At 44.5% G+C, this 21838-nt stretch overlaps 1 protein-coding gene across 17 annotated transcripts in view; it reads right to left on the bottom strand.

Moving 5' to 3' along the window:
- Mkln1 (muskelin 1) overlaps positions 1-21838 on the bottom strand; it is a 284064-nt gene that overhangs the window by 214044 nt on the left and 48182 nt on the right. For 9 of the 17 annotated variants that reach the window (XM_060374099.1, XM_060374095.1, XM_060374104.1 and 6 more), the window contains 2 exons: positions 19511-19562; positions 16342-16449 (listed from right to left, as the gene is read on the bottom strand). The gene's annotated coding sequence lies outside the window, so the exon portion shown is untranslated. Of the gene's footprint in view, positions 1-16341; positions 16450-17367; positions 17490-19510; positions 19563-21838 lie in introns of all 17 variants that reach the window. The other 8 variants (XM_060374102.1, XM_060374109.1, XM_060374107.1 and 5 more) reach the window with 2 other exon arrangements.

Here is a 21838-nt window from a genome sequence, read left to right as displayed (position 1 = left end):
TCTTCACACACATCTGCACGCGCACGCACGCACGCACACACACACACACACACACACACACACACACACACAAATACTGTAACTTGTAAAACTGGGCCATCATTGAGGCCTCTTTTTATTTACAATAAAAAGACAAGCTTTTGGATTTCCTCTTATTTCTATTCTGAGGATAGTGCCTGATGACTTTCTTGCTGATATATCTAGGCACCCACAGTCAAAAGGACATGTCCAACTAACCAGAGCGGCCAGCTAACATATGAGAGCCAGAAAGCAGCTCTCACCGGCCAGTGAGGTGAAGAGCCTCAGTCTAAAGCGGATTTCTAAACTGAAGGCAAACATGTCTCCCTCGTCACAGCATGCTTCTCAACACAGGAGCTGAAGTGAGGATTAGATTATGTACACACAAAAGAAAATCCAAAGATTCCTAATGTTTACTGAATTCAACGTTGTAACTGCTTATCAACTGACGATGCTAATTAACTGCCTTCCTATCATAGCTTTACAGGTGAGCTTTTTAAAAGTCAGGGTTTGGGTTTCCTACTTGTACTATCTATAAAACCAAACATTATGGCCCAAATGTATGTCACTTTTTACAATTCTAAACTCCTGCCAGGTTCAGTGACACACAGCTGTAATCCCAGCACTCGGGAAGGCAGAGGCAGGCAAATCTCTACATCTCTGTGAGTTCAAGGCCAGCCTGGGCTGAGGTAGGAGCATCTCACATTCAAGGCCAGTTTGGCTACTCAGTGAATTCTAGGCTATGTTTGTATAGTAAGGCCCCGTGTCTGTCAGTCAACCAATCAGTCAATCAATCAGTGGACTACAAGATGGTTTATGAGTAAAGGTACTTACTACCCAAGTCTGGTGACCTCAGTTCAATTCCTCCAACCAACAAGGCAGAAAGTGAGAACTGAATCCCAAGGGCTAGATGAACTCTGACCTCTACCCTACACCATGGCATGTGTGTCCTGTACATACACACACACACACACAAATACACAATAAAAAAACAAGTGAATTAATAAATAAGTTTTTACTTGCACATCAGACATGATGTAGAAATGTTCTCCTAGCATTCTCAGTGGGTATCTGTAGGTGATGGAACACGGGATGGCTTATTCTCTCTGTGTTCTTTACTGTACGGCTTTCTCTACAAGTCATTAATGATCATTTAAAAACCTCTCAGTTCCACTTAGCCAACATAGCAGTTCGGCCTTTTCTCCTCTTTTAACTCGTCACCCAAATTTGCTTTCCAAACACTCATTGCCACAACCCCCACTGCGAGTTTCAGCCCTGAGAACTAAGCAGGGGAGGAGAGGTACGAGCAGGCGATGCGGAGCTGTCCAGCAGCAAAGGCGCTACACCGCTAAGTCCCAGCAAAGTACGGAGGGTGGCCCTGGGAGCCAGGCTTCAGCCAGACAGCCCTCCTGACCGGAGAGACTGTGCATGCCTGCATGTCCACCGCGTTCTAAAGTTTAAATTGCATGCCATTTCAGGGGGAGTGATGAATGTCCACGCCAGGCCAGCCTGAGACACACACTGTCCCTTTGCCCAGTGTATCTGAATTGCAAGTGGCCCATGAGCCACTTGGCAGCCACCTCGGCGACCATGTTAACTGTCTCAAGAGCACAGTGGTTCCTTCAAGTAAACATTAGTTAGTGTACTAATGACCTGAAGGCATAACAGTGCCTGACAACCAAGAAGCCATGAAGGGCTGAACTTCCTTAACTTGCCAGGGAAAGAAAAAAAGCAGATGCTGAGATTTCTGAGACCCCCGGGGGGAAACAACAAATCTTATGAGATGGTAGAAAAGGAAATTTGTGTGTGCTAGCTTTGCTACCAACCCCAACTGCAAAAGCTATGGCTGTCATAGACAGTAAGTGCTCCGTTACGATGGGAAAGGAATTAAATGATGGGTCTTGGCATTATCTGTGACTGTAGGTATCTTCCGACCTTAGAGCATAACCTACTGTATCCAACTCACTCAGCTCACCCCAAGGGGGGTGATGAAAGAGAGAAGGCAGGAGTGTGTAGGGAAAGAAAACAGGAGCCTTGAAGATGAACAAAGGCAAAGACAGGGTTATCACACACATAAGCAGCTTGGTATTGCCGCTGATCCACAGAAGTGTATGCATGAGCGTGTGAGCACACTTGTACACACACACAATCTGTGAGCATGCCTTACAAATGTGTTCAGCTTCAGTATTTATGTTCTGCAATTAGAAATAGTCATTTTAAGTACACCATTTTGAAGAAAAAGTTAGCTAGTCAAAGTCTTCCCAGAGCGTATAACCTAAAAGTTAAAAAATACAGTGTATGTGTCTTAGTTTTTTCCCTTCCTAAGTGGGAGATGCATTTTCTCAGTGTACACCCACTTCGTGATAAAATCCAGTGATATGTTGCACAATTTACTTTTTTATTAAGTGACTTTATGCCTAGCCATGTTTGTCTCTCCTTTACAAAGGGAAAAACAAAATTACCACAAATATCCTAGAGTTAGGAATAGGAAGGGAATTGGGGCATTTCTTGTCTCACTTTCATATCCCAGGCAATCAAATATTATTCCAATTTCACAGGGACATTTAATTGGTGGTAGAAAGGTAAGGCATTCCTTTGTAATTTCTAAATACTTTAAAGACTATAAGCCAATATTTTTATTTCAAAATTAAAATTTATTACAGAAAAGTTTGGAGATACAAAAATATGCACATGACAAATAAAAACTTCAGGCAGTTTTATTTTAATGGAAAAAAAAGAGCACAGTAAAATCATTTTGGTCCAAACTGAAATCACTGCCTACAGTGATTTCCTCTTGGGCACAGGGAACCGGTGTCTTGGTATGGGGCCATGCCACTGAGCAACTTCCCTGCTTGCTGACATACCTCAGCATCTTCTCATCCTGCCCGGTGGACAGTAATTTATTAATGGAGGGCTACATCCCGCACTACGCTTGTAGACAATTCCCAAGAAATCATAAGAAGAAACATGGTATCACTGAATGGTTTTATTTTGTGAACTAACCCTGAAGGTCCCCCACTTTGGACAGCTGTAGCCAGTCACATGCTTCCCAGAACAGAGCCCTACAAAGGAAGAAGTTAACTCTCGCCTTGAAAAATCCTTTTATCCTCCATGATTTTTATGCCTTTAAGTTTGTCACCTGAATGTGATATTAACATAATCATCTGCATTTTCTGCTAATGAATGCACCTGCTTCTAAGACTTTATTTTAGCAGTTTTAATGAGCTCTTCAAAAGAGTCTGCCTGGACTTACCGCACTGCTCGAGAAAAAGCAGCTGTAAGCAACTAACGCTGCATTCAGAATTCAAGTCAAGGCTCTGTGAAGTTGTTAAACTTGAGGAGAAGAATCTATCCATCTGTCTGCAAGAAGAGAAAGGAAGCTGAGCAGCAGCTACAGCGTCTGGCAAAAGCACTGGGGAACGTGGGCCTGGCCGGAGAAGCCACCTCATTGCGTAGCCAGGAGATTCAGGTCTTAGGCAATTCTCTGAATCCCTATTTTCTCATCTGTGTAACGGCATCTACTTGTTATAATGTGTACATGACTCACGCTATAAGCACTCGGTGATGTTAGATTTCCCTGTAACAATAATGTTTATTCTTAAGGAGATGTGATTTAACAAAGGGCCACATATGCTTGGAATTAACGCATGTGAAAGATCCAGACTGGGAACCACAGAGAGAGAAAATTGATGCTGGCCAGGTTCCGGAAGGGAGGAGCTAGCATCAGGCAGCAACTGTTTAATGGACCCGAGGCTTCCCTCTGGGAGTGACAGAAACATTCAGGAGCTGGATACAAGGGGAGGATGTGTAATGTCACCCCCTGCATTGCTGCCTCTAAAGCGGTGAATTTCGTTATGTGAACTTCATGTGAAGCATACAGCAAAAGCATTCCTTTAAATAAAAAATGTGACTTTAAATGGATGGAGAGAATTGTTTGACTGACTGCAAGTCCTGAGAGAACTCTGAGGTGAGTAATGACTCATCAAGCATCATGCTAAGGAAACGAATCTGTTCTCTTCTGTGAAGCCATTGGGATGTCCCTTCAATGCTGACTCATGCCTCGCTTCAGGGAGAAAGTATCTCAAAAAGAAGGTATCAGCCAATCTGTAGATGTTCAAATCCCTAAGCAATCCTGAAAATCATGGAGAATTTCAAGCTACTCTTGGGTGCTAGCACAGCAGGATAAAGACATGACACTCCACGAAATCAAATCTGTCTCACAGTTAGCACCCTCTGACCTCTGTCACATCCACACACCTGTCACTTCCTGCCACCTTTGCATCCACATGATCCTGTGTCACTTTTATTTGAAAAGTAACGATTAATAAACTACCCCAAACCCAACTGAATGAAAAGTGAAAAATAGGACAAGTGTTGCTCTAAAAAATGCACAGAGCAGATGCATCACAGATCACGAGATAAAAACATCCTAGATTAATGATGTTATGCCCCCCTCCTACCTTTCTCTCCCTCTCAGGTAAAATATCTGTTAAGAAAATCTACAGTTCCCCTTTAATTTTTATTTCAAGAATAGTGAGCAACAGTGGCACTAACTGCTTCTCTGACTCCTCTCTTCATAGGATGCTGGTTAACAGTCTCCCTGGGGTTAGGGATCAGTATACCAGACATTCACCCACACTCCTCAACGCTGGGGAAGCATTCAGGAAGCAAGCTCAACTTAGGAATCATCACCAGCTTAACATGGGTTTCTCTGGAAAGGTCCTGATTTCTAGAATGCTCCAAGCCAAGCCTTCTGGCAATGCGGAGCATCCCTACATTCTAAAAGAGCCCCTTTATCCAGACTGACATGGAACATCTCTCCAGAGGACTTTGAGTTCCATTCTGAGACCTCGGCTGTGTAACCTGAGCTCACCTCCAGCCACCCTCTGGCAGCGTTCAGCCAGCAGGGCACTGGCTGCATGCTGACGAAGGGCTTGCTGTGCCGCACACCATGGTCCCCAGAAAGGGCAGCATCAGCATCCCCTGGACCATCAGCAGCTGTGGGCGACGCGGGCTAGGTCCCACCCTCAACTTACTGCAGGAGAGCCTGCAGCTTCCGTCAGGTTCAGGAAGCATCGGTCTACGGGAGATTCTGGAGGTCCCTTTTGCTGGCAACATGACTCACCATGTTGGGCTCCCAAGTTGTACCCATGCACTTTCTACTTCAAGGTTCTACACAGATTTCCCCGCAGTGTTCCCGGGCAAGTGAGCTCTAATTTGGATGAGTCCCCACATAGTGGGCCTCATGAGGATGGCTCCTCTAAGCTTTGAACAGTCACAGGGTTACACAGTGCAGCCCCCTGCTAAGCAGGCTGTGCCCACCCCTAGGTCACCCTGCCCTCCTGTTTCCCTAGTGGTGCCATGTTCATAAACTGCTGTTAAAGAAGGAAGTTACCAGCAGGAAAAAAATAATGTCTATAAACCTGCATAGTTTAGAGCTAAAGAATATGTTAAAATTTTCCATTGTGGAAATTTCCCAGCTACTGGGCTCTTTAGATTTTTTTTTTTTTTTTTCAGAGCTGCAAGCAAAGAATGGAAATTTCCAAACGCAGCATCAAGAGCTGCTGACTGTCTGGCTCAGCCAGGGTCATCTGCTTCTCTAAGACATCAAGGAATGCCAAGGTAGGTCTGAGAGAACACGGGCTTCCTCTGCAGGCAGGAAGGAAGATCTTTGTGCTGTCTGAGAGCTGGAGGAGAGGAGGGACAGGAGGGTGACACCCTCTGCTCCCTCCCCACGAACAGGAAGCTTAGCCCACTTGACTTTTTTCCAGGGGCAGCTGGCTGGCAGGATTTGTGTTTTTAAAAGACATTCCTAAGGTGGGTGGGAGACACAGAAACATAAAAGAAATAAACATTTGTTGGGGGCTCAACTTCAAAATCACTCTCCCTGGTGGATGTATTATTCAATCATTATGTGACCTGCCCAAATAAATAAATAAATCTCCCCCAGTCCCAGTGTCTCATGTAGCCCAGGCTGGCCTTGAACTCCTGATCGCCTCACTCCACCTCTCGAGTGCTGTGATTACAGGCATGTACCCTTATGCCCAGCGTTAACTTCTGAGTTTAGAATCTTCAGCTGGACCTCCTGAGACAACCCTTTTCCCCATCCCCCATAAACCAAATCATCCATAAATATCCCAGCAGGTTCTGTCCCCACCTTGGCAATATCAACAGCCCTGATCTTTCCCACTGTAGCTACGTAAAAACATATTCCCATTCACAGCTGGTCCTGCTGCCTGAGTCAACAGGCATCTAATAGTTCCCTGAGATCTGGCATGTTCCTTCCACCCACGGATGCTGTTCCTACAGAAGTCTTAATGGTAGCAACTCCATGGAAGTTGGTGTCATGGTGTCAGCTTCCTGCAGATGCACAAGGACCCCAAATGGCTTCCGAATAGAAAGCATATTTTTAAACCTAAGCTGTGTGGGTTTTGTCTGATTGTTTGGAAGTTTTGTTTTCGTTTTTTTACCTTTCAGGACATTCTTAAGAAACAGGTGCTATCTGTGAGTTCTGTGAATCCTGCGAATGTGTGCTGCCATTCCAGGATTCCAGGGAAAGGACTACTGTGAAGGGTCTCTGACATCCTTGTTGTTATTTACACTAAGCATTATTTACCGAAACAAGTTTGGTAACAGTGAAGGATTTCTGTCAAGAAACTTAAACTGACACAAAACAAGGCAGCTCCTGCCTGTAATCTCAACACTTAGGAGGCTGAAGCAGGGAGACTCCCACAAGTGTGAGGCCAACAGGGCTCCATGGCAAGACTGCATCTTGACAAACAGGAGGAAAATGGGTTAGGGAGGTGACTCAGTGGCTGTGCAAGCATCAAGACCTGGGACTGGAGGCCAGGTACCCTTGTAAAGCCAGGCATGATGGCATGCATCTGTGATCTGTGGGAAGGCAGAAAGAGGGGGCTCTCTGGAGCTCACTGGCCAGCCAGTCTAGCTAAACTGCTGAGTTCCAGGTTCAGAGACAACCTGCTTCAAGAAAACAAGGTTGAGAGTGATTGTGGAGGACATTCAATGACATTTACTTCCGATTTCCCCACACATGTCCATGTACTCCCACAAACACTTACATATACCTCACACACACACAAGAGAAAGCAATAAATGGGGGAAAAATCGTCAAATAGCTAGCAGGTAAAGCAGTTGTCATTCCAGTCACATCTAGGTAGAGATCTCAGTGACCAATTTTAATGCCACCTGGTAACAGCGGTGGGCATGCAATGACAAGCAAGAATATTTAGTGTAGGTCTGTTTAGGCATTAGTTCCAAAGGCTGTTCAGTTCAGCCACTGGTTACATCCAATGATTTGCTTTATTCCTTGGACGGGTTAAATTCGAGCCTGGTTCCCTAGCGAAATTCATCAGGTGGTATTTGAATGTGGGTCTGGGTCTCATATGACAAGCCTCATTCTACTCCTCCTCTGTATCTGTCATGTGCTAGAGGATAATGGTCCCCTCAGCTGAAGGCACTGATGATTCATAGCTGTGGGTGGGGCTGAAAGACATGTATGATGAATACATCTTTCCACTTGAGACCACAGAGATGACTTTTTAAAAAATCTGTGGTTGGAATGCATGCTGCTTTAGATTATGATTGATTGCTTGTTATTTTGAACACAGCCCCGATTCTATCCCTGCTGTTTTCAGTGCCACTTTGCAGTGGCTCTAATCAAGAACTGGGGCTGATTTCCAGACCCTTCAAGTCCAGGTTGGCCTTTTGCCTCTCTCTAGACACCAGAATGTACCAGAAGTGACTGTGCTGAATCCAAGCTGAGCCTCAACTGCATACTTCCACTTTCTCTCTTGAAGCTGCCACTGCTGGCTGAGCGTAGGTCAACTCGTGGGAGGATGAGAGGCTGTGTACAGCAGGGATGGAATGACCCAATGGATGGTATCCTAGGCCACCCAGCCCCAGGCAGTACACTGGGCTGGCCTTTAGGCCAGGCTGTGCTGACCTTTGATCTGAAGCAATGTGTTACCCACAAAAGCACTGATACACATCCTCGCGCGTTTGGAGCAGCTTCACTGTAGTTTGTCTCCATCACTCTGGAGAGGAAAGGAAGACAACAGGAGACATACTTCCTGCACAAGTTAAGAAGGGGCTGGGGATGTGGCTTAGTGGGTAGAATGCTTGCCCTAGCATGCACAAAGCTTGAGACTGGAACCCTATCACCACACAAACCTGGGCATGCTAGCACATGCCTGTAATCTTAACCCTTGGGAGGTAGAAGCAGGAAGATCAGAAGTCAAGGTTATCTTCGGTTACATAGGAAATTTGAGACCAGCCTGGGCTACATAATACCTTGTCTCAATTTTTGAAAAAAGGAGAAAGGAAAAGAAAAGAAAAGAAGAAGAAGGAGGAGGAAGAAGAAGAAGAAGGAGGAGGAGAAAGAGGAGGAGGAGGAGGAGGAGGAGGAGGAGGAGGAGGAGGAGGAGGAGGAGGAGGAGGAGGAGGAGGAGGAGGAGTTGCTACAGCAGAGAGCACTAATACGGTACTACAGGAAACAATTAAAAGCCCCGGAGGCACTTCCTTCTCAATGCTTGGTTAATGCTACGGGCCAGGTTGATCCATCAGTTCCATTCCCAGCCTCCAACCTTGCATACGCATTTAACAAATGCTGTATGTCTCAGTAAGGATGGGACGCCACTTGTACTTTGCCTGCTTGGAGCTCCCCGAATGTATTGTGCTGTTTCACGCCTCCCTAACTCTGCACACAATGTTCCTTCTGCCTGGAACACTCTTAGCCCTCTTCTCTCACTGGCTAACGCCTACTCACTGATCAGAGCCGAGCTCAAGGATACTGCCTCTTGGAAGACTTCCCTAGGAGCACCTCCACCTCCTCGCCCTCAACCTCCGGCCACACGCACAGTCTCAGCATTCATTCCACCAGCCTAACAATTAAAGCAGAAACGCTTCGATGGCACTAGCCACTATTCTGTGTGCCGCCACTGCTGTCTAGCATCACCTAATTGAAAGTTTCCACATCCTCAGTGCAAGCATGCCCTCCAAAGTGCTCGCTGAGTTCTTCCCACCTGTTGGACAAACAAGATACACAGTGATTTGTCATATAAACTTCAGACCCACCTTGGGTACCTACTGCCATCTTCTCACCCTTGCAGTATCCAGAGTGGACTTTCAGTGGGCAGCAGATGAGTGGTAAAAAGCTTCAGAGCATAGAACTCACCTTACCCCGTGTTCTCAGCTCTCCATGTGAAGCCCAAAACATTGAGTAATTTTTTGAGGTAACTATTCTAATTATCATGGTACCATATATCAGAAATGGAAGGCATCAGGGGTTCTCTGGCAACTTTCCCCACGGTTGCCCAGCTAGCGTGCAATAGAGCCAGGTCCAGAGGCTATGTGTGCAACCACAGGCGCAAAGGAGAGCTGGAGTGACTCAGCATAAAACATTTCCATCCTCAAAGAGGAGGTCGAAGAATGAAACTCTGAGCACATGAGTTGGGGGGAGGGGGCTGGATGTTTGGCTTGACGGTCAATGGGCTTGCACCACATGGTACTCAAGAGAGGTGGGTGGTACTGATGGCACCTCCAAAGGTTTTTCTGTTACCATGTTTACTCAGCGTGGTGCATAACAGCCCACATAACTGCATCAGGAGGCTGTTTAAGGCCTCCTGACAGCAGACAAGATCTTATGGTATGATCCCCATGCTGGCCCATTCCAACGAACATTTTACCAACGAGCCTTTGGAAGACAATTACTTGGAACCATCTATGAGGTTGCTGAACCTGGCCAGGCATGGGCACTTTTTGTGCAAACACAATGGCCAGCTGCTCATTGAAGTGCTGAGTCCCCATGGGGCCTCCCGGGCAGTGCACCTCTCACAGACAAAGGCAGGGACACACAGGGACTGGCCCACAGCAGTCTCAGCACAGGTCTGCTCTGCTCGAAAGACAAAGAACAGATACTTGGAAGGGAATTTTGCTTCTGAGACAAATATGAGCTTGGAAAATATTAAGTCTGAACACTGGGACATTAGAAAATGAAAATGACCGTTTCTATAGACCCTTCATGTCCACAATCCTTTTCAATACCAAATAAACAAGTTCATCCTCTGCTCCTCACACATGTCCAATCATTTGTTACAGGCTGTATGCATCCAAGGTGGCTATCAACATTTGTAGATGCCACCATCATGTTGTAACGCTAAGAGGCTGGGCACCCTGTGGGTATTCTCCTCCTACCTGGACCCTCTCTAATGGTTTAAAGGGCTAGACAGTGGTGAGGATAACCCCCACAGGCTTCTAGTCCACAGTACAGGCAAAGCAAAGGCCAGAAAGGACTCCAAATATCCACGTACTCCCACGCACCTGCATGAGGCTGTGCCCACTGGCTCTCCTCCTGGTGAGGGATTTCTCCTAAAACAACGACGGCCTGGCGGAAAACTTTAGAAACACCCCTCTGATTTGTACTCATGTTCAGGGCACAGGATAGAATTTATAGCACTTTACTTTCCAATTAAAATAACCCAACTATGGTTACAGGTTACAGGCTATGTTATCCAGATTCCAGATTCACAATTCAAAGTATTCTGCTTGTTTCACTGGTAAACACATTTTCCCAACTGACCATAAACTCCTTGACAGTCAAGATCATAATCTTACTCCTTTGGCCTCCTCTGTACAGACAACATGTCACAGGACTTGGTGGAGGTTAGAGGGACAGAAGACAGAGTATTTGGAGGAATCCATCCATCACTCCACCCCCATGTACACACACCCTGCTCCAGCTCTGTGGAGGTCTTCGGGAACACTTAAGTCTGAGATGCAATTTCCTCATCTTTATATCCCTCTCTGGCCTCCCTGCTTGTTGGGAAGATCAAATAAGATAATGCATGTGAAACTATTGTGTAATCCAAGAACTGCCAATGACTGAAATGTAAGGACTCCTCAGACAGGCACTTAGTAAATATCTGATTGATTTTTAATGATAAGGTATTGTCTTCCCTCTTCTCCACAACCAGCCCCTTTAAGGATTTTATGTCCTGAAATTTAATTTTATTTGAGTAGTAAAGCTACTTTACATCTTCCTGATAGTGTGTGTTTCACCCCATAGTCCCCTTAAAATTTGATTGTAATCTAAGCAAACCAACCCCAAAAAAGTCACAAAGCGTGCTAGTCAAGTCAATCACCAGGACTCATGGAAACAAATACATTCAGACCCACTTCTATTTCAGAACCTTTCTTGTGCTTCGATCAAATGATGAAAATTGTACCTTTAGAAGGGATTATGCATACTTCTGTGTCTCAGCACACTCCATGGATACAGGAGTTCTAAGGCTGTATCATTGCTCTCTAAGTCCAGGCCAGCAGAGGAAATGAGAACCGAGGTGCCTTATATGAGAAATTTTACAGAGGTGACACTATAGCAAAGCCTCTTAGAACAAGCCATTTATTTATGGTCTTTGTTCTGTATTTATTCTTAGCAAAGACAGCATTCTTGGTTACAATGGAGTTCTATATGATGCAGTAGAGGTCTTTCAAACATGGATCTTTCTCAAGTGCTTTTAGAAAACATTAAGTAGAGTTTCTGGATTCTTTCTCTTGTAACCAGAAAAACAGAAAACAAAAACAAAAGGGACACAAGAAAATAAATTGTATGTTCCTGGGATGAGTATACACCTGGTTCTCCATCTAGTTCTCTGGAACCAAATAACACAGAAACAACAATCTCTAGATTTTATAAAACCCAAACAGCTAAAGAACCACTGACGTGGCCTAAGTACTAGCTTACACTAGCTACACTGAAATAACTCAGTGTATGCTACTTAGGAAAGCATACAAGTCTATTCTCTTCCAAGTTCGACCAAGACATGAGCCACTGGATTTATGTACAGTGTTGACGTGTGTGTTAACAGACCAAACTTGGGCTAGTTTTGAATAATATTGATTAATTTATTTACAAAGCCCCTTTTAGGGGCTACGTTCCAGAAGAATTAATCAGTCTAAAGCAGTTGACTCTGTTACATATTCCTGAAGATAGAAAGACATAGTAACTAAGCAAACAAAAACCCCAAACTCACCATCAAATATTCAGCAACTGTAAACCTAAAGCTGGTCTTGAAGCCTTTGCTTGTATTTGGGGCTGCTTTACTATGTAGCTCTGGCTGGCCTAGAACTCCCTATGTATGCAGCTAGTCTTAAACTTGCACTGATCCACCCTTCTATGCCTCTAGAGGGCTGGGATTACAGACAAAACTCCATCACATCTGTCCTTTGTTTTTAGTACCAGAGAGGGAATCTAGGACTTTGCATCTTCTAAGCAAACATTCTCAGCTCCTGAAGCTTCAGTTTTTAGCAGATAGTAGTATCTGCATATACTATACATTTTAATGGTCAAACCTGATAGCAAGCTTATACTATTTTAATTTTCTTTAATTAATTCTATTTTCAACAGACACTCTTCTTTCTCAGTCTCAAAGCTCTCCCACTTCTCCTGAGGCTTGTAGGAAGCCAGTCAGACCAGAAGGAAAATACCTAAGAGGAGACATGGTGGCTTTAAAGCTTTCTGATCTATTAATTATTCTCTTATGGCATACGGCTACGCTGCTGCTGCTGGACTTGGGAAGGCTGTCATTTCCAGCAATGGAAATGACTCTTGGGCTTTCTGTTCCTTTGACACATGGGGGTGGCAAATACCATGGAGTTGAGTGTTGCTGTCACACTGCACTCTCAATAACAAGGGAGAGCATGCCAGGAGCAGATATCATACCCAAGCATTTCAAGGTGGAGAGCCTCTTGTGCACACGGATTATTTACTTATTCCATTTGTATTGCTAACTACACCTATCAAGCAAGGACATATCACTCTATACCAGTTTACAGTCAAATCATACTTATGTGAGATCTACAATGATTAAAAAAATAAACAGCTGGGCATGGTGGCACACCTGTAATCTTAGCACTCAGGGAGGAAAGGTAGGTGGATCACTGTGAGTTTGAGGGCAGCCTGGTCTACAAAGCAGGTCCAGGACAGCCAAGGCTACACAGAGAACCCTGTCTTGAAAAACCAACCAACCAAACAAGCAGAAGAGGGAAGTTGGATACAGGCTGTACGGCTTTAATAAAACTTGAGTTGTTCCTTTTATTTTGTCCCTGTGGTAAAAATCAGCAGCTTTCCTATTGAACTGGTAACACTTGAAGCATTTGGTTAATTTTAGGACCCTTGATTGCTGTTGGGAACAAGTGTACTGCTGTGGCATGAAGTGGAAGGTGTAATTGGGAACCAGACAGGAGACAAAAGGCTTCCTTCACAAGCAGCACAGCACACAGAAATATAGAAGCAACGAAAAAAAAGGTAAGTGATTTCATGGTGCATATAGCCACATTTTACATTCAGGTTCCTGAGAGAGCCAAAACTGTTACACAACCCTTTCATGGAAGGTTTTCAATCCTTTAAAGAACAAACACAAGACCAGCTAGATGGCTCAGTTGGTAAGGCTGCTCATACCAAGCCTGATGACACTGGGACTCACATGGCCAACGGAAAGAGCTGACCTGATTCCCACCAATTGTCTGTCTGCTGGTCTCTACATACCCATATGCATTTGGACAGGTATGTGTGCATCTTCTGTTACATACACACACACACACACACACACACACACACACACCAAAGCAAACCACAACAAAAACACAGACCAGCATGGTGGTGCACGCCTTTAATCCCAGCACTTGGGAGGCAGAGGCAGGTGGATCTTTATGAGTTTGAAGCTAGCCGGTCCCAGATGGTTCTAGGTCAGTCAGTCAGTGCTACAAAACACACACACACACACAGACAAGCAACAAAAACCAGAACAACAAACAAATAAAACAGTGCAGTGAAGATAAAGTCATGGTTTGAGTGTGAAATGGTCCCCCATAAAGTCATGTGTTTAAACTTGTACCTGAGCTGGTCATGGTATTTTGGAAGGTTGTGGACTTTTGGGTGGCGGAGCCAAGTGAGGATCTAGAAAACTAGAAACAGGCCTCTGAGGGTGACAGCTCGTCTCTGGAGTCATGCTGGTCCACTCTGCCTCTCCTTTGCTCCACTATGTGACCAGCCTGCACACACTCCTGCCACTGTAAACTCTCCCACATTTCCCCTTCCCTGATGGACCAGAACTTTAAGCCAAATTAAAGCTTTCCTCAATCAGGCTGCATCTGTCAAATATGTTGTCACAGCTACAAGAAGCGACAACACAGCCAGCAAGCCACAAGATGTGCCACCCATGGCCTCACATTCCTGATAACTGGAAAGCCAAGAACAAGGGTAAATAGTCCTTATCACTCACTCCCAGGTGGGCACTGGGTTTTGGTGTGTTCTCTGAGACAAGATCTCTCATCGTAGCCCCAAACTGGCCTTGAACTCATATCAGTTCTCCTACATCAGCACCCTCAGTTCTGAGATCACGGACAATGGTTCTCTGTGGACTTTGGAATTCTGGGACAGAAGTGTAACTTCCTCCATTAGGCACACCTGGAAAGGACCCTAAGCATCAAGGGCAGTACTTCCTAGCCTGGTCAGACAGGAATCAAGTCTAACTCTGTGTAAGAGTGTGCGTCAGGTAGGGGTATTCAGAGCTGCCTGTGAATGACAGCAAAAGAAATGAGGACAGTGACCTTCCTTAATTATCAAATGCCTCCAATGACCTTATATGTCACTGCTGAAAAACTAAAATTACATTTGTTCCTTAGCATACTGATGGTGAATCTCTGAGACAAAGGTACATGGTTAAATTACTTATTCAAGACCAAAAAACAAAAGCCTCTAATGGAAAACTTTTTTTTTTAAAGAAAATACCTGGGAAAACAAATGATCATGTCAATAAACCTAAAAAAGGAAAAAGAGAAACAATGATACCTAAAAATTAATAAATATAAGATGGAAGGGACACAAATAAATACACATCAGAATGAGTTTCCCTTTCAAAAGATCTGAGGGACTAAGCGAAAAAAAAATTGAGATATGTATAAGGAAATTACCTCAAGAAAAGATAGAAAATAAATGACTAAGGAGATATATGCCAATCCAATCCAAAAGTAGAAGGGTCAATCTTGATACCCCGTTCAAGGCCACACACACTTAACAGGAAAATGATGGAGGTTCAAGGCGGAGCTGCTGGATTGTACACCACGCACAGCTGCCTTGGCCTCACTGGAGGCTGCAATCTCTTTGGACTGAAGAAAGCAGTGGTCCGTATCCCTCCCTTTGTTTTTCTTTGCAGTGCTGAGGCTTCGGGAATGCTGGCAGCCCTTTCGCCCCTGAGCTATGAACCAGCTCTCCAGTCTTTCGCTTCAGTCTGAGGTTAGGGATGTGGTAGGCGGGGCCTGCTGAGGTAGAAACGAACCGGAAGCGTCTCCAATTAATAGTCCTCTTTTCTCTCTTCCTGTCTGGACTACATATGCAAGAGCTGAGTGCTGTGTGTGCCATCTTACACTAAGACTTGGAAAATGAATGCCATATACTAAAGGTGGCAGAATGGGAAGGCAGAAAGCTGCTTCTCAGATGATCATGGAGCCAATAAACCAGCCCTGGACTTCCCATCTCCAGATATCTTTCATGTCTGAGAAAAATGTATTTCTATTTACTAAGCTACCAATCTTTATTTTTTATAGGTATGGGAGCCTAGTTCCAGTGAAATAAATACAAACGTGAAAAGGTGTTAAAAATTGTAAGCTCTTTGCACTATAAACAAAGGACAGAATTAAAAAGGAAAGTCAAAAGACAAGATGCATGTGATGACACACACAATCACAGGCTCTGATGTACTCCTTTTAGAACTCTCTAGAATGTGACATCATAAAACATGCAAGATGGTCAGGATTATAGGCCCCAAAGCTCATTATCTGCACAGAGGTATGAATATATGTTTCTAATTAGCAAACAATATGTAAGCCACATTTTTATATACAGAAATGGAATATGCAACCTCTTAAGGAATGTTTACAAAATCAATATAGTTGGCCAGAAAAGATAAAAGAATACTGTGGTAAGGGCAGCAGAAGAAAGGGCAAAGTTGTCCGGCCTGTCTGCACTTCCTACCTTAAGTTATTGAGGGGAGATAGTAATACAACAGTCATAAACTTTATCTTTCATCCTATGCCCGTGCCCAGCCTAGCGTTTTCCAGCCTGTTGCTGCTGTGGCCTGTCACTAGCTCTGGGTAGAAGAGCCAGGCCATCAGATGGCTGTCACTGCTCCACACTGAAAGGGCCAGCAGCAGGCAGGAAGGTCAGCATTTCTCGGATTGGCCCCGACTGAGCAGGGAACACAGGCTCTACCATAGAGAATGTTAAATGGATGGATTGTTACTCACAGGAAAAGGAACAGGCACCACACTTCCAGTTCTTCCCCACTGCAGACAACAACGAGCTGTCTCCACTGGCTGGCGCAGTCACTGGACGGGGACACGACGGAAGAAACCCTGATGAAGAGGAATGAATGTGGCCAGTGAATTTTTTTGACACAGCCCCAGCTATATTTTTGCTTATTGCTGGCAAGCTAACATGAGGGAAACAATCGACAAAAAACGATGGGAAGGAGGCTTGAAGGACAAGAAGTCTTTATAGCCCCTCTCAAATAGAAACTTTTTATACCAGCCGGCATCATCTAAGACAGGATAGGCCTTCTTAGTTTTGCTCTTGGTTAGAAGGAGAAAAGCTAACAAAATTCTTCCAAGAGAAGAACATACAACATTTTTATTACGAAATTTAAACACTGAAGTATCTAAAACACTCAAAAAAAAAAATAGATAAATAGGGCTGGGTGTGCTGGTATGCAACTACAGTCCCAGCTAGCTGCAAGGCTAAGGTAAGAGAATCGCTTGAGTCCAGGAGTTCAAGGTTAGACTGGGCAATACAGTAAGACCCTGCCTCAAAACCACCGTGATGATCACCAACAATAATAAGTAAGACAAGGGAACCCTGACGTAAATAAATATATTTTATGTGAATCTATTAATAATCCTAAACATTCACTATATATCTGGGTTTTTGTTTTGTTTTTGGTTTGAGATAGAGTTTCTCTGTGTAGCCTTGGCCGTCTTATACTTGCTTCGTAGACCAGGCTGCCCTTGAACTCACAGCGATTTTCCTTCCTCTGCCCCCCTGCCCCCCTGGGATTACAGGTGTGCACCACCACACCTGGCTTCATTGTATATCTTAATCATTTATGTCATATTATTAAGTTATAAACATGTTTTAAGTATTTACTTCCTTGACCAAATTAAATATAATAAAACTATAAATTGTATTTAACAAGATAAGTCCTGCTCCAGAACTCAGAGGACAAGCACACATGAACAGAAGACAGGAAGTCCCTCAGCTCAGTTTAGGTCACTAACCAGGCAGAGGCTGGCTGATGTCATCTAGGGATGAATGGGGTGTTTGTTCCGCTGCTTCTGGGGACCTGGAGCTAGGGCAGCCGTCTCACAGGACGCCTGTGCTTCGCATACAGTTGTATGGTCTGTATCAAACACATGGATATGTGGATAGACAAGCAGACGCGCTGAAGACGCAGGATTGTTGTTCTTTTGTGGGGGTGGAGGGGCTCCAAAATGTTTCCAACCCAGCCATTCTTGTTTTTTCTTTGCACTATCTTAAGGTGTCTCACTAATTTTTTAAATGATATTGTAAACACAGTTCCCTCACATTAGTATCTGCATTTATAAAGATCCTCTCCCGCCAGGTGTGGTGCACTCCTGTGATCCCAGCCCTATGCAGGCAGAGGCAGGCAGATCTCTATGAGTTGGAGGCCAGCCAGGTCTACAAATCGAGTCTAGGACAGCCAAGGCTACACAGAGAAACCCTGTCTCGAAAAAAGCAAAAACAAAGCAAACAATCAAAAAGTTACTTTCATAAGTCACACCTGTAATCCCAGTGGGTGGCTGAGGTAGAAGGCCAGCAAGATTCTGTCTCAAAAAGAAAAAGAAAAAAGAAAAGAAAAAGAAAAAGAAAAGAAAAGAAAAGAAAGAAGAACAAAAAAAGAAAGAGGAGACAGAGGAAGATGAAGGAAGGGAAGGAGGATAAATTAAAAAGATTTTTCCCTGGTGTTTGATGATGCTTGTGTCATTTACAGAAAAGTTACATAGCAAAGGAACATCAAACTCAGGAAAAAAGCTTTTCCTCAGTTTTTTCTCTCTTACACAGGTAGGACAACTGCCCCCTCTTACACACACACACACACACACACACACACACACACACACACAGGCAAGCAAAGCAGCAGATGTTAATGTACTCCCTTCAGAATTTCCGTAGTTTCTACTTAACAGGGAGCAAAACAAGACGGAGAAGTGACAGAGACTAAAGGGTGAGAAGAGAGATGGAGAACAGGCCCACCTGGGATGAGGTATTCTGGAAGCATAGACTGTCCTTCTGTAGACCTACTAATGAGCACTACCTGTTTTACTCAACTTGGCTAGTAGTAGTGTTTGCTGGATGGAGTTCTCAACTCTTATTAAGATTGCGATGAGTTCATGTCAGAGACAGCCCCTGATCCCCTCACTAGGGCACCCACATGGAGCTGAGCTGCCTTATCAGCTACGTCTGAGCAGGGTCCTGGGTCCTCTCCATGCATGATCCTTGGTTGGTGCATCAGTCTCTGCAGAGCACGGTGAGCCCAGATGTGTTGGCTCTCTTGGTGGTCTTGTGGAGCTCCTGCCCTCTCTGGGTCCTTCTATTCCCTCCTCCCCTTTTCTGAGGACTAGGAGGATTGGGATTGGGGGAGGGTGAGACCAGGAGGAGAAAAGGGAGGGGACTATGATAAGAATGTGAAATGAATAAATGAATAAAAAAACACACCATGATGAGAAGTATGTGAAAGTGGGTTCTCAGTTTGCATTTTATTTCTGAGACAGGGCCATGCTGTGTAGCCCAGACTGGCCTTAAAATCCTCCTGGCTCTCCCTTCCAAGTGCATGGCCACATACCTGCTTTCTGGTCTGCTTTTGAGCATGTAAGTGTGTGATTATACATATTTGGGTGGGGCACATGTAGGCACCTGCCTGTGGAAGCCCAGGACTGCCACCAGAAGCCCTTGACTGTGCCCCACTTATTCACTGAGGCAGGCTTTCCCTGCTGAACTCAAGAGCTCATCAATGTATCTCAGCTTGCTCTGAGAATCTCCTTTCTCTGCCTTCCTGGGATCTGAGATTGGAGGTGGGCTACTATGCCCACCTGGCATTTATTTGGTGCTGGGGAGTGACTTTCAGTCTGGGCTTACCTGCTGAGCCATCTCTCCAGCTCCATTCCTAGTTGTTTGCTTGTTTGGGGGTACTGGGAATCTAAACGACATTCTCTTGATAGACAAAACTTCTATCTCTAAATTAACCCAACCCCAAATACATGAAAATTGTTAGAAAACACATCTTAGGATCATTGTTTATTGTGAAGAATGTCTTCAAAAGACAGGTCTGCATGTGTCAAACCAGGCAGGGCACAGAGTCATCTTGCATCCTGCCCTCTTCCATCACACGGGGCCACATACCTCCCATTGTCCTTGTACTGCGGTGGGAAGAGATGCCATGAAGGGCTTTTAACTGATGGAAAAGAACAGAGAAGAAGGGAATGTGTAACGTATGGAATCAGAAATTTCTTCCTGTGGTTTTGAAAGTCTTCAGTTTCTTTACTGTTCCTATTTGTTTTCACCAAGCAAGGAAACTCAGTTCTGTCCGTTAAGAATTTCACCCACAAGCCAGGCACAGTGGTGCATGCCTTTGATCCCACTGCTCAAGAGGTAGAGGCAGGCAGAGTTCTGTGAATTCAAGGCCAGCTTGGTCTACAAAGTAAGTTCCAGGCTAACCAGGAATACATAGTGAGACCCTGAGCCAATTTTTGTTTTCATCTGCCTCCCTGCAAAAGTACAGGAAGCTTGGGATGGCATGACAGGAAGTGTGGACTGACCAGGAAGATGAAGGCTAAGTATCCTGACCATGACTGAAGAAGGAGCGACTACCACAGGAGGCTGCTGTCAGTTTCTGCTTCAAACAGCATTTCTGGTCACAGGATCATTTCAGGAGTTAAAGTCTGTGTTTTTATAAGTCTCATTCAGTACCAGGACCCTCTGATGTGCCCTTTCTGGTGCATTAGTCAAGAAGGAAGCTACATCGCCCAGAATCCAGCCACTGAAAATGAGTCATGATGATTTAAGGGTCAACCAGAGAGAATATGGTCCCCTCACACAGGATACTCTTGCCTTCCAGATCCTTCCCATCCCACTGGAGCTACATACTATATTTTCATAGTGTCTGTTGTACAAACATATCCCTGTGTGTGTACCAAATACAATGTACATGCATATAGTGTTTGTAAGTTCTATAATTATCAGCACAAGTTCAAGACAGCAATTTGTCAATCCATCCAAGACACGGACAAGTGACACATCATGGGTTATCATTTTAAAAATCAAGTCATTATTATTCAACTTTTAAAACTCAATTCAGTCTTTTCTCATATACTGGGGATCGAATTCTCCCTTACATTTCAGTCATTCATCAGCAATGTCAAATACATGAAGATTTATAGTGAAATTAATATTAAAGATAAAGTAGAAGTGGCTGTTCCCACTGTATCTGGCATTTGTTCTGTTGTTGTTTTGCTTTGCTTTTTTAAAGTTGCTGACAAGCACAGTAGTGGGTTTCTTGCTGCAGTTCTCTGCAGGGGACATTGCCGTGGCCTTGCATGTGGCACAAGACAGCAACATTTACTTGTTGTCTCGTCTGCTGGGGCTGCAGTATTCCTGCTAATAAACCGATAACTGTGCAGGCGGATAGTCATTCCCGGCAAACCTTCCATGGTTCATCCTCATTCCTGGTTAGAGACAAAAGACTTAGGCTCCTTTGTCTCGTATTCAGTCCCTCTCCAGCTCTCCGCCAGCACATGCTACGTCCCTTCTCTGCTGGTCCCTCTTTTCTGTTGCTGACTACTCTGTCAACACACCCTAAACACTGCCACCTGAAGGCATTTCTCCAGCTCTTCTACTCTGATATGTCCCCCTTTTTTTTTTTGACAGACACAAACTCAAGTCTGAACTATTTTCTTTAATAAGCTTCTTGTTTTTTTTAATTATAATAAATTAGGAATGAATGCATCCTCTCTGGAAAAAGGTTCAAACAACACATAAATATATGTACAGTAATTGAAAGTTAACAAACAAACAAACCTGGAGATCACTATGAATTTTAGCTCTTCCTTCCCCTCCACCACCAACTACCAACTACACACAAGTACCCTTCACATATCACACATGTCTATACAAGCATGCGCACACCTGCTGTGGTCAGTATTTTCACCGGAAGTCCGTGGGCTAGAACCTTCTGCCCAGAGCAGCAGTGTTGAGAGACTTAGGAGGAGAATCAGGTCCTAACCTGCTGAATGGATCCATGTCCTTCTCCCAGGAACAAGTGAGTTCTCAGGGGACTGGGCCCACCTCAGTTGCTGGAAAATCAAATCTGGCTCTCTTGGGTCTCTCTCTCCCATCTTACTGCCCTTTCAACCACTGTATGAGACTTCACACGCCCTGTGCTCTTGACTGTGAGTCAAACTCTCAGTTGCTGCTATACACGTATCCCTGGTTGAATCTTTTTAAACTACCTGGGCTATGGTGCTCTGTTACAGCAGCAGATAATGAACACACCCCTCCCCACACACTGCTAAGCAGCCCTTTCCTGTGATATATACATGTTCGTTTTCTCGGTTTTTAGGTAACAAGACTGCATATATGCTCCAGATAGCTTCCTTTTCTTCAGGTCCATCTCAAGTTCCCTCTCTGTCCTGAAGCCGCCTCCTCTCATCTCCACTTTACCTTCCATTTCAA

The sequence above is a fragment of the Meriones unguiculatus genome, chromosome 21 (assembly GCF_030254825.1).
Source record: "Meriones unguiculatus strain TT.TT164.6M chromosome 21, Bangor_MerUng_6.1, whole genome shotgun sequence".
Taxonomy (NCBI): Eukaryota; Metazoa; Chordata; class Mammalia; order Rodentia; family Muridae; genus Meriones; species Meriones unguiculatus.
This window is presented reverse-complemented; position numbering and strand designations above follow the sequence as displayed.